The following is a 6,139-nucleotide window of genomic DNA, read 5'->3' as shown; positions in this document are numbered from 1 at the left end:
AATGCCCTATCTGGTGTGAACAGACCTGTGTTCACATCTCCTCAGCAAAGGTTAAAGCGACACAAATAAGTGCACAAAATTAACCACTGCAAGGAGGACAGGGCATAAGCGGGGAGCTTGAGGTCCAGTTAGTAGGCTTCACTATAATAAATCCTTGCAAGGAGAGGGGAGATCAGAAGGCTGATTCGAGACATATTAGCAAAGGTCTTTTATCTGTGAATTGCAAACTGGCTTACTCTATTCATACATCAAAGCATCAGGTCTGCATTAATTTTTCTAATATTTTATGGTCTTGCTCTGAGGCATTAGGAAGTATCTTTGAGGGGGTGGAATGAGGCCCATGAACAGGAGTGGTAGCGATCATTAGCCACTTCCCATGCTTGGCGGTGTGCTATCCTCACAGCAACCCTCAGAGACAGATAGATAGATACCTGTCTTCCATCTTTCATGGATGAGGAAACAGGATTAGAGGTGAAGAAGCCAGTCTCCAGTCAGCCAGGAAAGATGGGGCAGAACACTGACTCAATGTCCACAGCACCACAAAACCCCACACCTCTCTTTACGCTGTATTACACAACACCTGTGGGGTTCCCCATGCATCTCAAGTTCCTACGGTTGTACAAATAAACTGGAGGCTATTTAGGCTACTGGAATAGGAAATGACTAACGGAGAACAGTTGCTGGTCCGTTCCCTCTCTTTCTCTACTGTTTTCTCATTTAAGGAACCCAGCCAAGCCAACCCGTGCTTGCCAATAATATTAAGTTGCTGCCTCATATATTTCTTTCAGTGGTTCCTGAAAAATAAAATGAAGTCATCATCCAGGTACAGGAAGGCAATTTATGTCTAAGCAAGCGAAATGGTAAGGGAGAGAGAGAGATGTCCGATGTAGGGGTATTATCCTGGAAAGGGTATGAGAACTCACCCTCATCAAATGAGCACAAATAGATCCATTGCTTAGATACTCACCTAGAGTGAGCCAAGGGTGCCATGTACTCTGTGCCTTCACAAAGAAAAGTGCACATTATTACCCCAATACAAATAATCACCAACAGTAATGTTCTAGGGACTCCCAGGAGGTGAATGAACCCCTAAGGAGCCTGGCAGGTAGCTCAGTGAGTATAGCACTTCCTGTCCAGGCATGGGGACCTGATTTCAGATCCCCAGAAAGTCCTACAGTGGTGCATGTCTCCAGTCCAAGCACTGGGAGGAAGTGGGGGTGCAGACAGGAAGTTCTGGAGGGCTTTCTGGCTAGCCCATCTAGTCAAATCTGTGGTCTCTAAGGTTCACTGAGAGACCCTGGCTTAAAAAATGGGGCAGAGAGAGTAATGAACCACTGACATCCTTGGAAAGGGGCTGAAAGTGCCATGTCTCAAGTAGGAGCCCCCAGCTCAGGCATACCAGGCTAGCAAGCTGCTGTGACTTCCAGTCTTGTTCCTCTTCACAGGCCTTGCTTCTACAAGGGGCATCCAAAGCAGTAAAAGTGGAGGGGCTTCTTCTCCAGGTTCAGTTCAGCAAGGCAAGGTCACCAATGATTGTGGACTCTGCAGATGGTCTGTGAGTCTCTGGAGATCAGGACAGTGGATTTTGTCTTGGCTTCCTCCTGAGGCAGGGGACAGTGCATACCTGACACACAATCAGTGTTCAATAAAGAAGCAAGGGAGTGTCACCACCAGCCAGTGAAAAGCCACAGGGGACCGTGAGGATGTTGTTGATCTTTGTTGTGAGCTCTTCCTGTGTCTTCTCCATTCCCATCATATAGAGGTTAGGATGTGTGTTTTCTTATCTCAGAGGAAGTCTGAAGCCAGCAGCAGCTGTCTTTTGTGGGAACCCTGCAATCACTTAAACTTGCCTGTGGGTTGCCTTGAGCTTTCAGAGAAAGGGAAGCATCACTTTAAGGGCTATAGAGAGAATGAGGGATGTTAGTCAAGAAAGACTGAAGAAAGGTTGAAGACATCCCTTAGATAACCAGAGCCGGTGCCCAGGACCTCAGAGGAGGAGGACGCTAGGCAGGTTAGAAACTCAGCTCCCCATTTCCTGCTTGACCCCCAGTTCTAGTACTCTAATCCCCAGGCCATCTTGAGGGCCATACAGTGCTCCCATGCTCTCCGCAGAGCCACGTGAAACTTAATCTGTCACACCAGGGCTATAAGGAGAAACAGTGTGTGTTCATGACAGATGTTCATATTAGACGAACACTCCAAGGAAAGGTTGGAACACTTCTTTATAGTCTGGTGTACAACTATGTTGTTTATATCTAGTATGCTGATGGGATGTGGATAGCCATGGTCACCGCTTGGTGGGTAGCTATAGTGTCATAGCATAGTCCCTACAGTTGTCACCTCAGAGCAGAGACCATGTCCTGATCCCCATCTTCCAAATGAACACAGGAATCCAGAGAGATCACGAGACTTCTCCCACTTACGGGATAGAGATTTGCAACTGTGGCCTAACTGGCTTATCATTGTAAACTGTAGATATTAAGCCTCATTTGCTGACACACTTGCACCCACGACCGAAGGTGAGTTAGTGAATACCATTTTGCACCCAGCATACTGATTCAGGGCCCTGCTAGAGTACAGGCCCAGCATTGGCACTGCGCGGGAAGGCCTGACACATCCCTGGAACTTGTTGCTTATCAGCAACCAAACTAAAAAAAAAAAAAAAAAAAAAAAAAAAAAGATTAAAAACAGCAAGAGAAGTTTTAACGTGACTGTAATGTTACAGAGAACAGACTAATCTCTTTGTATAGTTCAGTGGCATTTCCAGATGGAGAAATAGAGAGCTACAACTGCTCGACCCTGCCCACACAGTACGTCTTGGCATCCGTAGGTCCAGTGCTGGCTAGCGATCTCTAGAGTCTACCTACGTCACACAACTAAACTCCACGCTCACTCGTAAGCCACTTGCCCTAGTCACCCCCTTTTGCCCTAGTCACCCCCTCTATGCTCCGGCCACCACAGGTTATTTGCTTCTTTGAGTTTGAACATTTTTATATAGAACACATGTGGGTATTTCTCCTTCTGCATCTGGCTCACTACAGTTGAACATAATATCCTTCCAGGCTGATTCAAGTTTTCAAAAATGAGGAATTCCTTGTTTTTTTTTAAAGGTAAATAATATGCCCCTGCGTATATTCACATATATACAGATCTACACACATATATGTCATTTTAAAACTGTAATTGCCTAATTATCTCCACACTTTGGTAATTGTCAACAATCCTGCAAATAATCATGAAAATTCTAATGATTCTTTAAGATCCTGACCTACAGTCAAGAATGCTATTTCTGGCTCATCTAGCAACGTCCTCTTCTGGCTTCTTCTGACACTATACTCACACGGTTTACCATCACACAGGTACACATGTGTACATTCACACACACACACACACACACACATCTTATAAAGTGCTACAACATTTTATATCCCCCTGTATAAGAGTCCCAGTTTCTCCAAATACTCTCCAGTCCCGTTATCTTCCAGCTGTTTGTTAACAGTTATCTTAACACGTGGGTGATAATATCTCATTATGGTTTCGATTTGCATTTTCCTGGTGGTACCCTCTGACCTTGAGTATGTCTTCTTCAGAGAAATGGAGTCTTTTACTTATTTTGATCTCTTCTGTTATTGAGTTGGAGGACAGAGTTCATAGTTTTAAGCATTAATAGATATTACTTAATATGCTATTACAATGGCCTCTGCTTTCTGTGACTTCAGAAACCCAAGTCACCACCAGAAAATATTAAGAAATTCATAAGTTTTGAGTCAACAGCCATTCCCAGCATCACAATGAACTCTGGCTCAATCCCACTCCATCTTGCCCAAGGTAACAGTCATTCCACGCTGTGCCTGCTACCGGCTGTCGGTGGCTCAGCGGTCACCTTGCTGTAACATGATCTGGTACAGAACTACAGAACTGTATTCAGGAGAAAATGACAAGAACCTTCATCACAGATATTTACACATAGCATTAACCCAGTCTGCACAGGGTTCAGCACTGCCTATGGCCTCTGGCATCCACGGGGTGGGGGTTTCAACTGGTAGTAGCCCACACATGATCTGTGGTTTTGCAGTAAACAGGCTTTAAACAACAAAGACCCATAAAGCCCAACCTCACTGCATCCCTAAGTTCCCAGTTTTCTACTGTCAGCAAGGCAGATCTATGTCCTTCTCTATACCCTTGCCAAAATGTCCTCTCCTTAAGCATCCCTTCTAGTAAACCGTGGTCCTTCTCTAGTGCCATAAAGGCATGTTACTCTTCCTGCTAGACACAGTACATTTACCCTAGTGAATCCCAAGCTGCAGTTAACTCAGCGTTCCTAGGGCACAGAAACCACACTCACAGCAAGAAGGAGCTTGAAATGTATATGAACATACACACATACACAGTATGTAAATGTTCGATATTAATGTATACAATGTATGGTATTAATGTATACTGTGTGTATATAACTTTTATATTGTTGTATCAATATAGTGCAAGCTTGATTTTGTTTGTACATGGATAATGATGCTTAACACAATGAGAACATTTAAATTTTGAAAAAGTATAATAACTTGCAATAGGATGTTCTACTATGTGAAATTTAGTGACGAACTTATTGAGTTATTCAAAAGTGTAAGATCGATGATTGTCAAAGATCAAAAGGAAATTTGGATAAAAAAATACCTTTGGCTGGGAAGATGGCTCAGTGGGTAACTGTGCCCTGTGTGAGCTTGAGGGCCTGAGCCTAGATCCTGAACACCCACATAAAACAACATGTCTGCAACCCTAGTGCAGGAGAGGACCAGCAGGAAGATTCTGGAGCTCATCAGCCAGCCACTGAAACAGTGAGCCCAGGAATGGAGAGGGACCCTGTCCCTCCATATAAAAATAAGGTAAAAAGTGATGGAAAAAGACATCTAAGGTCAACCTCCAGAAGACGGGGAGGGAGGGAGGGAGGGAGGGAGAGAGGGAGGGAGGGAGGGTAGAGTAAAAGGGGGAAAGAAAACAAAACAAAAAGGAAATGGAAAAAAAAAGGGAAAGTACTTCACTTCTCGCTGGAACGATTTCTCCAAAGTGAGGCTCATCTGGATTTGAGCTGTCAAGCTCATACCTGCGAAGGAAGTGTAAGGAAGTGACTGAGGGGTGTGGGGAAGGAAATTAGAAAGTATCATAGAGCAGGGAAGGAGGCATCCCAGGGTGCACAGAAGTCACCCCTTGTTCAGACAAACTGCACCACTCAATCTGAAGCAAGTGGGTGGTGGTGGCAGAGGGCAGTTCCTCTAGCAGCAACATCACCATCCCTTGGTGACTTGCTAGAGCAGCCAATGCTTAGGCCCTGCCCCTGACTGCTGATAAGGAAGAAGGGTGGGGCCCAACTGCCCGGTAAAGGGACCTCCTGAGACCCTGAGCTGGCTAAGTTACAGGTGCAGAGCCTGCAGGAGCTGTAATGTCCAACACTATGGACAGAGACCCAGCAGGTTTGGGAGGTACTGGTTGTGTCTACCCACAACTCTGACACTCTGTTTTTGGCAAAGAGGTCAGTGGCACTAGGGAGACTTGCCCAAACAAGATAGTTCACCAACATCAGTGCCAAGATTCAAATCTGGGTCCACTGTACTCCAAAACTGTAGTAATAAGAGCGGTGGGCTGCGTCCCCGGCACCCGGCTGCCCCCACGGCTAGCTTTAGCCGAAATAATTACACGGAAACTGTATTCTTTTAAACACTGTTTGGCCCTTTAGCTCTAGCCCTTACTGGCTAATTCTGATATCCCGATCAACCCATCTCTAATAAACTGTGTACACCGGTCTTACTGGGAAGATTCTAGCCTACGTCCATCCTGGGTCGGAGCTTCATCGCGTGTGTCTGCCCAGGAGCAGGGCATGGTGTCTCTCTGCTCCAGAGAGCAGAGTTGTCGAGTCTCTGTCTGAGACGTCTTATCTCACTTCCTCTTCCTCCCAGCATTCTGTTCTGTTTACTCCACCCACCTATGTTCTAAGCTATGAGCCCAAGCAGTTTGTTTATTACTTAACCAATGAAATCAAAAGATTGATATATGACACTCCCACATCACAAAACCAATCGGTTAACAAAAAAACCCCAACCCTCCAAGGCAGGGGTGGGGGGAAAGGGCAGGTGCCCATTCCCTGTGG

This window comes from Microtus oregoni, unplaced genomic scaffold (genome assembly GCF_018167655.1).
Source record: "Microtus oregoni isolate MIOR12 unplaced genomic scaffold, Mior012 000013F_ref0000133, whole genome shotgun sequence".
Lineage (NCBI taxonomy): Eukaryota > Metazoa > Chordata > Mammalia > Rodentia > Cricetidae > Microtus > Microtus oregoni.
Note: the sequence above shows the minus strand (reverse complement) of the source record.